The 10810-nt window shown below is 37.1% G+C and overlaps 1 pseudogene; it reads right to left on the bottom strand.

Moving 5' to 3' along the window:
- Positions 1–681: 681 nt before the first annotated feature.
- LOC139007964 (U2 spliceosomal RNA) lies at positions 682–797 on the bottom strand (annotated as a pseudogene).
- Positions 798–10810: the final 10013 nt, after the last annotated feature.

Below are 10810 nucleotides of genomic sequence, written 5' to 3'. Positions count from 1 at the left end.
TGCCTACTCAGGTGTACTCTCAAAATTTTATTTTGTGTTCTAGTTGTTATTATGGGATATTATTCCTAAATCTCTTATTCTAAAATCTACTAAACTACTTAAATCCCACAAATCGGTATTATTTTACATTTGATCACTTTTTAAATGCAATGTATTAAAGACATTAAGTCATGGTAAACTCAAATTCTGAGAAATTGCAATATTCATAAAATCAGTTGCATCAAATTCCCTATTTGATCTCCTCACTTGAACAGAACTAGTTGTTAGGTATCTATATGAGCTATTTGGGTTGACTCATTATTTACAATTACTTAACTTGGTTGTTAAAGTGCTTACATAGAAATATTTTTTCAGGGTTTTTTTTTTTAATTAACAGGAAAAGAATAAATCTTTTTAAAGCAGAAAATATTTTATATATGTATGTAATTATTGGCTCCTACAAAAAGCATGTGGTTTTGTTTTGTTTTTTACATTGCAGAAAAGCTCTGACAACAGGTCTTAATTTCCTTTCAGACTAACTCATTTACCTTTTTACCATAGTTATGTATTACTTAACTTTTCAATGATATATTTTATATTCACTATCATCTTCCATTTAATCATTTATATTATATGAAATTTAATCAAATTCCTTAAAACTGAATTATATGCAATGTTTTTTTAGAACAAATCAGACTATTCTAAGATTCTTAGTATTTAAAAGTTATTCATCATATCAAAGGCACACATATTTTCAAGAATTAAACTGATAAGAACAGATACTACACTGGATTTTAGCCAAAAGGCCAAGAAGCAACTTATAAATTTTGAGAACAGAATTCAATGATCAAAATAAGACATAATTATTTTAAAGTTTGAAAGAAAATGATGTATTTCTTAGAAAATATACTATATTTTAAAATTATATACAAAAAGAAAATTGAAAATAACTGCTCATTAAAAAAATTACATTCACTTATTTGAATATTTTACCATTAAGTATATATGGCATTGTCTTATTAATCATAAAACATAAAATAACTATGCCTAGATCTCTTAGTGTCCTCTCCACAAGAAAAATTGAATTAATATTTGTTTTATAGCTAAATTTTTAAATGCAAAATCATTGTGACACATACTGATTTTTCTTTTCTCCATTATATTATAACCTTCAAATTTTGATGGATCTCAAAGTCTCCAGAATAAATAATGCATTTACACTCTACCAGAAGAATTATCATGTGACTAGTTCTGATCTATGAGAATGACCAAAGAGATATTAACATTCCAAAGTCTTGTCTTTGAAGGAAATAGACATGCTCTCTACATTTCTTTAATTAAAATGTTGTGGTGTGGGAGCTATACTGCTATTCTAAATCAAAAAGTAAAAGCTAATATTCAAGGTATTCATATTCATGTTTATTATGTGTCAGGGGCTTTTCTAGGTAGAGGTAATAGAATTGTGAAACAAAAATTTTAGGACACACAGAACATCATGTAACATATAACATCATGTAAATATATATATATATATATACTATCAGACGCACAAAATATCAATACTCATATTCTCAATGATCTCTTAAAAATGTACTATTTTTCAAAGGGGAGAAAATCCTCACCATAAGGGCCAAACCACTATAATAGCATCTCAACTCGCTTTCTTTCTCCTTTTTCCTTTTCCTCTGGGACCAAGTTTCTTTCTTCCCAGTTTGTGGACTAAACTAGGAAGAACAGCTATGTGGTTTGATGATTAACCTCCACTAGAAACTTCAAATCATATGTTTGCATTTTCCATCTTTCCACAGTCTCCTATCTTATCCTCTAAAAGTTTCAGATACCAATCAATTGCCATATAACACAAATTGAGAATCATTGAGTATTGTGTGGAGTCCAGGAAATGAACAACAAAAGAGAAGAGTTCTGCTGTAACACCCATATAGATTCTTATTATAACAGAATTTGAATACTCAGAACAGAAATAAACTTAACTTATTATGTTGGCCTGCAATACAGCAGACAGACAATAATAAAGCAATGTAATAAGAGTAAATATCAAATAACTTTGCAAGTTTGCAATAGTTATTCATAAGATTATTATAGATTCACTTATATCTACAGTCATAAAACTATTGACCATGACATGCAAAGATAGAGAATTCCACATATTTTCTGCAAAAGAAGCAATTCTTTAGTCCTCAATATATTACTGAACTGAGGTTATTAATAAAATATACTTGCTTTCAATCTATTTTGAGGTACAAAATATTTATAACTCAATTATATAATATGCATAATCACAAAAATAATAACTATTATCCAAGTGCTTTACTTGGAACAACTCATTTAATCCATTCAACAACACCATGAGTGAAGAGTTGTCATTATTTCCCTGGTTAAGATCAGGAAACCTAGCACAAACATGTAGGCTGTTTTCCCAAAGCCATGATTCATGTATTCAAATCTCAAGCAGCTGACGTTGGGAGCACCATTTTTAGATAATAAATTGTGTCACTGTCTAAAAACATTAATACTTTATTTTGCAAGATGCCTAAGTTGTCATTAATTTTACCATAATAGCTTTGTTTTTTTAAAACCACTGGCATCAAATTTCAATGAAATAGGCTGATCTTTAAGGTAATTACTGAAATACTTCCCAGGATATCTTCACTCTCTTTCAGCCTTCCAAAAAGTTCCATATGTTACAACTGATTTTGTATCAAAAGCATATGGCTAATTTCTTTATACTAAGTAATATTTTATCTTTATCCTGGTATCTTGGTCCTAGACATTCTGGGCTGAAATCCCTTTTCAGTCCTGTGTGTCTAGTGCCTCCTATTCAAAGCACTGACATCAGCAGCATGCATCCTCTGTGCCATTCACACTGTACTCTGCTCTGCTTCTGTAAGTATAATATGTGCCAGGGGGTGGCAAATCCTTATCTATGAAGGATCATATTGTAAATATTTGTGGTTTTGTAGTTACAATGAGGTAGTGATAAAGTAGCCATAGTCAATAAGTAAACAACAAACAAATAAATGAGTGTGGATGTTTTTCCATATACCTGTGTGTACAAAAACACACAGTAGTCCAGATTTGGTCAATAGGTCAGTGTTTGTTGACCCCTGTTCATGCATGGCATGTCTTAAATGTCATTGGTATTCATGAATTCTTATTAAAATGTTCTGATCATTTTGAAAGGAGTTTAGAGACAGGAGAGGCAGTTTAGGGAAGGGTCCATGGGAGAGGGATGCACACATGATGGGCAGAGACAGCTCCAAGCCTCCAGATTATTTATAAGAATGTTACAAGATAAGAGGAATAAGAAGAGGGGGCACCGGGCGAGCTTTGAAACTAATACTATACAGGGAACAGGGGGAAAGTAGCCAATTAGGAAAGCATGGGGGACATAAAATAAGGAAGGGCCCAATTAGAAAGTATCATGAATAGACAAAAAAGCTCCCAGCAGTTATAAACCCTGAGACAAAGAGACTCACAGAACTGTTTCTTTCCCATTTTAGAGAGAGAGCAGGTGTTTCCCATTTGGGGGAGTTTGTATACACTTGCAATAAATTTCCACAAGATTGCTTAAAATATTTTAGTCTGTGAATTTTATTCTTCAAAGTTGGTAAGAGAAGAACGCACAAGAAGAGTCCAAGCTTGCGAATCCACGTATCAATTTTTAATTTCCAAAACTAATCTACTTCTCCCTGAGACATCTGTAGATCTCTGTCTGTTCTACCATATCAGCCCCTTTCCTGCCCTATGTTAATGTTTATTTTAATATTACAAATAACCATAGGCCAATAATTTTAGTTATTTGTTAATTTGCGTGATTACTTTTTATTTTTGACTATGGTTGTTTAGTATGATATCTTCTGTAGTACTGAACATAATGTATGATGCATGTGAAGAATTTAACACATGTGCACACATATATTACATTTAAGTGAATTATTATTTTTAAATGTATCTACCATTGTGCAGATCTGGGGATTTTGTACGGGAAGTTACACACTGAGGTTGCATCTATACAATTCCAAAACATCTAGATTAAAACTAAAACATTCGGTCAACCATGACATTGTTTCCAAAGTATCTACATGCTTGGCATTGGGAAAGGAAAATGTTTAGATGATGGATGTTGCTTTTCATTTTCCATCTGGCTGTTTTGGCTTCATATAGACAGAGCCTCTGACAGTCAACATTGATGACAAAACAATTTTAGGTTTTAGATTTGATTTTAAGCCCACCCACATGCAAGTAAACAGATTAGTTCGAAGAAGAAAAACTGTTGAATGTCTAATCACATCTATGCTTTCAGCCAAGAAAAATCACTAAGGAACGATGATCTGCATTTACATCTCCCCAGACTGTAATTCTATCTTGTTTCATAGAGGAGAGCTTGTCTGGAAAGATCTCTAGCTCAAATACCCAGACATATCAGGAACCTCCAGTAAGACTCATGTCAGATTCTGGCCCCACATCCTTTGGGGAGGAGAAAATATTCTATACACTATGGTCAAACCAAGAATTAACTGGCTGGAATTCTCTGCATATTTTTTAATGAAAGCTTCAGGATTTAATTGGGAGGAACATGGTAATGATGGAAATAAGGAGCCATGTTTTTTTGGTTCATTTCAAAAGGGCTTTGAATTCTGACTTGTGTAAAATTCAATAGAAACAATAAGTAAAATACCAAGTGTACTACATATTGATTAAAAACAAATGGACCTCAAATCTCTATGAAACTATGAATACAAGTTTGGATTGGCTTCAGAGTGACTCCATGTAGCAGGGAGTTACCAGAATGCACATCTCTCTGAACTGCCAGTCAATGGTACAGCATTTTTTAGAGTTAGATTAAATATTTGCCCCTCACCCCCCCACACACACACACGTACAAGAGGTTAACAAACAAAAACTTATGCACACACATAGATCTAGATACCACAAGTGGGCTACTATAATTGAGAGAAAATTTAACCTTCTCTGTTAATATTTGTTTATAGCCTTCTATCAAATAGCAGAAACATATTTGGCAAGTTACTGATCTTAAAGCTGTATTTATATTTAAATAATATTTAACAGTAAAATACTTTGAAGTTATTGATTTGATTATTTGTTTAGGATATTTAAAATGTGCACATTTTTATCCTTGCTGATAGAAATATAGGATTCAGCTATTTTTGCCTCCCTATCAGTCTTAATATTTTATTTCATACCTCAAGAGAGTCACAAACAAGAAACTCTCATCTTGATTTATATAACCAAGATTGCTATCTGATTGAATAATAGATGTGGTTGACTTGACATTGTAACAGTGCTAATAATATTCTACAGATTAAGTATGTGTAATTGGGTATAAATTGCTCATTTTAATGTAGGCAATTTGGACTATAAAATGCCAGTGAATGTTACATAAAGGAATTCTAAAACTTTATTTATTCATATTATTTGCAATGTGTTATTTCCTATAGATAAATGATGATGATAGGTGAGAGATGATAGATGATACATGAAAGATTGATAGATGGATAGTTATGATATACAAATATAAGCATAGGCTCATAAATTATAAAGTTACTCAAAAACAACATAAGTACTTTTAACTATTTTAAAATTCAGGGTTGGTTCTAAATGCTATCATCTATTATTGATACAATAGCCCACTTCAGAACAATATTAAACCACTTGGTTTATAAGGTAACTTACAAGTCTAAACTTTTACTGTTCTTAAACTTTTACTGTTCTTAATATAATTTTACTCAGTTATCAGCTTTTTTGTATGGATTAATACTGAATGTTATATTTCCCTTATATTAGTGTGCTTGTAGTAGTAAATAACAGAAAACACAACTATTAGTGACTTAAGTTCTACAGAAAGCATGTCAAACTTGCAGCATGAGGGCAGCATGTGGCCCAAAATGAATATTTTTGTGGCCCAGTCAATATAATGGTATGCAAGAAACATTTTAATAAAAAATGTGTACCTTAATGCTTACAATATCCTGTTATACATTACATCCTATCTAATAAAAGAGAAACATGGTAATTAGCTGTAACTTTGCTACCCTTCCCATTGGCTAAATAGAGCAATATGCAAATTAACTGTCAACCAAGATGGTGGCCGGCAGCCAGGCAGCTGAAGTGAACAGGAGGCTTGCTTGCTCCAGTGACGGAGGAAGCCAAAGTTCCCCGCCTGCCTTGCAGGCCTCTGAGCTTGCACTCTAAGAAACATTGTTACAAATATAGAAGCTAAACAAAACTTCAGAAACCTGCTTTCAGCCGTCAGAGCTGGAGCGAGCAGGACCGAAACAGTGTTACAATTATAGAACACAAACAAACCAGATACCTGCTTTCAGCAGCCGAGGCCTCAAGCTGGAGCCGGCCTCAGAGCTAAAGCCGGTTCTCAAATCCAGTGACAGCTATAGAAGGTAAATAAATCCCAGAATAAAAAAAAAAATGAGAAAAAGGAGAGGTTGGGAGCTTCAGTCACCCGTCAGCCAGAAAACGGCCCTCGGACCCTCACCCAGACTGGCCAGGCACCCCAGTGGGGACCCCCACCCTGAAGGGGGTGTGACCAGTGGAAAACAGCCTTCATCCCCTCATCCATGCTGGCCAGGCACCCCAGTGGGGACCCCCACCCTGAAGGGGGTGTGACCAGCAACAAACAGCCATCATCCCCTCACCCAGGCTGGCCAGGCACCGAAGCGAGACCCCCAGCCTGATCCGGGACATCCTTCAGGGCAAACCAGCCGGCCCCCACCTGTGCACAAGGCCTCTATCCTATATAGTAAAAGGGTAATATGCTTCCCAGCACTGGGATCAGCGGAGCCGTGAGGCCTCCTGACACCGGGATCAGCTGAGCCTCGAGGCCTCCTGGCCCCTGGAGCAGCGTGACAGGGGACTGCACCCAAACCCCCTGATAGCTCTGCAGCTCTGTGTGTGACAGAGGGTGGGGACACAACCTCCCGATCCACCCTGCTCTGTTCCTGACAGGGCAAGATTCCCCAACCCCCTGATTGGCCTTGCTCTGTGCTTGATAAGGGGGAGCTCCCCAACCCCTTGATTGGCCCTGCTCTGTGTGTGAGGGGGTAGAGTCACAGCCTCCCCATCAGCCCTTCCCTGAGTGTGACAGCAGCAGCGCCCCAACCCTCTGATCGGCCCTGCTCTGTGGGTGACAGGGGTCGGTGCCCCAACTCCCATATCGGCCCTACTCTGTGCGTGACAGGGGGGAGCTCCCGAACCCCCTGATCCGCCCTGCTCTGTGTGTGATGGGGAGAGCTCCCCAACCCCCTGATTGGCCCTGCTCAGTGCATGACTGGGAGGAGCTCCCCAACCCCCTGATGGGCCATTCTCTGTGCATGACAGGGGGAGCTCCCCAACCCCCTGATGGGCCCTGCTCTGTGAGTGACAGGGGGCAGCGCCCCGACCCCCTGATCGGCCCTGCTCTGTGTGTGACAGGGGATGGCACCGCAACCTCCCCATCAACCCTGCCTTGAATGTGACAGGGGGTGGTGCCCCAATCCCCCAATCGGCCCTACCCTGAGCATGACTGGGGGTGGCATCGCAACCTCCTGATCTGCCCTGCTCTGTGCATGACAGGGGGCACGCCCCAACTCCCCAATCGGCCCTGCTTTGAGCCAGACCAGGGTCTGCACCTAGGGATTGGGCCTGTCCTCTGCCACCCAGGAGCGGACCTAAGCCAGCAGGTCGTTATCTCCCGAGGGGTCCCAGAGTGTGAGAGGGCACAAGTGGGGCTGAGGGATACCCCCCCCCTCACCAGTGCACAAATTTTTGTGCACCGGGCCTCTAGTATATATATAAAAGGCTAATATGCTAAGTGTCCCTCTCACCATCTGTCCAGTTGCAATGATGCACACTGACCACTAGGAGGCAGACGCTCAATGCCGGAGCTGCCTTGATGCGCACTGGCCATTTACAAAGTAATGGCACCACAGACCTGGTGCCGACAAAGCAACACTCATCTTTCCCCAAGTGGGACACAGGCCCAACCACCATCCTGGACCAACACCCCACCAAATCTCGGCCAACGCTGCCAAGACCCCATGGTGCAAAATGCAGCCCACAGCCTATCCCAGGCTGGAAACGGTGGCTGTGGGCGCCAGGTAATGAAGTCACATAGCAAAGACCAGGAACACGATTTGCTTTATAGCCAGGTGCAAACATTTTACACTTTAACCAAATGTCTGTGAATCATTTTCACGTGCTTCATCTCATTTGATCCTCACAGAAGTCCTGGAGTAGGTAGATAGGAGATTCAGTAGAATCCTATTTTCTAGTTGTACCTGTAAAGTTCCTTTAAGAAGTAAATAAGAAAATATAGTTTACTTACTTTGAATAGTACTTGGGACATGGTAAACTCTCTATGAATTTTAATTATTCTCATTAGGTGATTTAAATGAATGTCAAAGGGCATTATTAACTGAATTTCATATTTATAGCTGTTTTATCTGAAGTTTTATTTCCATATTCTTCTTTTATTGAGAAAATTAACAGGCAGCCCTCGGGTTATGTCAGACTCAACATATGTCGTTTCGTGGTTATGTCGCCATCTCCCATTTACAGTATTTATAAAAAAAAGTTCCATCATTTAGACGTATGTACATATATTCAAGTAAAGGTCAGAAATTGTTATCTTTCCTTTACATTTTTTTTACTGTTTCACTTCATTAGTGCTGTGTATGTGCTCCATGTGAGTGACATAGGTACTTACGTAGGTGGGTTCTAACTTACTGCAAAAATCACATTACATCGCACCATAGGAACGGATCTCTGACATAACCCGAGGACCTACTGTATTGCATTTTAAGGGGAGTAAGAAAAAGTTAAGACTTCACTCTGTCTCTATGAAGATTAAAATGTCAAACAGAAGTGATACTCGTGGAACTACAGTAACTATAAAAGAAAGTAAACAATGGGTGAAGGATACCTAATGCAAGCTCTAAAAGCTAGAAGAATTAAGAGAAAAACAAGGGTTCAGAGGATATATCTGTGTGTTTTCTTTGTAAGATGTCATTTTGGAAGATCAGGGAAAGGAGAGCCAGTGCTAAGAAGGGAAAAGGGAAAAAGAAAATGGGGGGAAAATGCTCCATTTTTTTAATAGACGCAGCCCCATTACTGGAAATGCCATTTCAAATTATATTTTGTATCATACTATTTGCTCATGTTAGCCCCAGATTTCCTTTAGCTCCTCATTGTTCTGCCTTATCCATTTGTGTCTCCAAAGAAAAGAGATTTTTAAGGTCTACTCCATTTTTTTCTTCCACTGAGATGTACATAAAACTTTAAGTTTGGTTAATTATCACAATTTTCAAGAAGTTCCATTAGGCCCTACTCAATTATTACTAGTTGAGAAAGAATACGATAATTACCTTTCCAAGTATAGCTGCATTTAAATAGGAAATGCTAAGAGGCAGCAATATCTTTCATCTCAAATGAATGAATGTCTAATGCTAGCATATTAATTTTGGAGTGGGAATCATTATGAATGATATAAGGTAAATTAAACCATAAAAGCAGCTTCCCAATGTACTTCTACATAAAAGCAAACATGGAGATGAATTTGTTCTACATTTAAGTCTGTAAATCTACGGAAAGAGGGCCCCTTGATTATGGAAGGAAATAAATCTTTGTAATAAGTATGGGCAGATATGCCTGGCCTGTGAACTTAGTTTGCACAAAACTAAGTGACATTTTGCTGAAAAAAATGTCACAGTACTGACCTCTATCAGTGAAGTAGGTTGATAGGGGGAGATGAATTTTCCAATAAGACTAAAGAATAGACCTTAAAATATCACAATTCAAACACAGAAAAAAAAATGAGATTCAGTCAATTGTCAGATTATTTTTATGTACCAACATTTTAAAATTGTTTATTACTTCTAAAGTCCTTTACTTCGCATGTTTGAGGTTTGTGCTTCATGGCCTTGGATCCCAAACAACTCTTAATCCTCATTTTACATTAAAAATATAACATTATAAAATATGCTTAAAGTATATTCAAGTTAATCTTATATCTTATGAGCTTCAGTAAGAAATGTAGCATGTCTAAAGGACATAAGAATTTTCTATTCACTTAAGTTTAATGCAAAGTTTGTTTAACCTGCCCTGAGAAAGTGCTTGGTTCAGTATTGTTTTATTTAGTCTTTGTCAAATTACTTTGGAATATGAGTAATTGGAAAATGTACTTCTAAGCATGCATACATTAAAGTACTCAAATTATGCTGATGTATAACAATCTGAATTGATAAATAAGTACTTTCCGGAAATGAACTATATAGTTGGTAACCTTTAAAATATTTCTATTTACGGGCAATTTATATTTCTCCTAAAGAAATCCATCTTGGATCTTCTGTTCTCTTCCTGAGAACAATAACTGTAAATAGTGCCTAAAATTAAATACCTACCAGGACATTCAGGTAACCCAAATGAGTTAAGCATGTGAGTTGGGGATTATGTAAATCAGAGAAAACATTCCTTTGTTCAAAGTGGGATGCACTATTCAACTCCAGGTGAGTTTTGCCTTTTGAAAAAGCGACATAGTGGATGACAAATATTTCAGTTTTTTCAGGGTTAACCAGAAATATAGAACGACCCTCAGACTTGATTAGACTCCTTAGTACTCTTGAAGGGACTCACTCACATGAAATAAAATATATGGTACTTGTGAAACTTCTTTATTTCCTTTATGGCCTTTATTATTATTATTATTATTATTATTATTATTATTATTATTAGCTCAAGTGCTTTTATATTCTATCCAAATAAAGATTTAAAGATTTGAATGTCCCAAGATTATAAAAAA

The sequence above is a fragment of the Myotis yumanensis genome, unplaced genomic scaffold (assembly GCF_028538775.1).
Source record: "Myotis yumanensis isolate MYYU_CA2020_CCGP unplaced genomic scaffold, mMyoYum1.0.hap1 SCAF_3, whole genome shotgun sequence".
In the NCBI taxonomy this organism is placed as follows: Eukaryota; Metazoa; Chordata; class Mammalia; order Chiroptera; family Vespertilionidae; genus Myotis; species Myotis yumanensis.
This window is presented reverse-complemented; position numbering and strand designations above follow the sequence as displayed.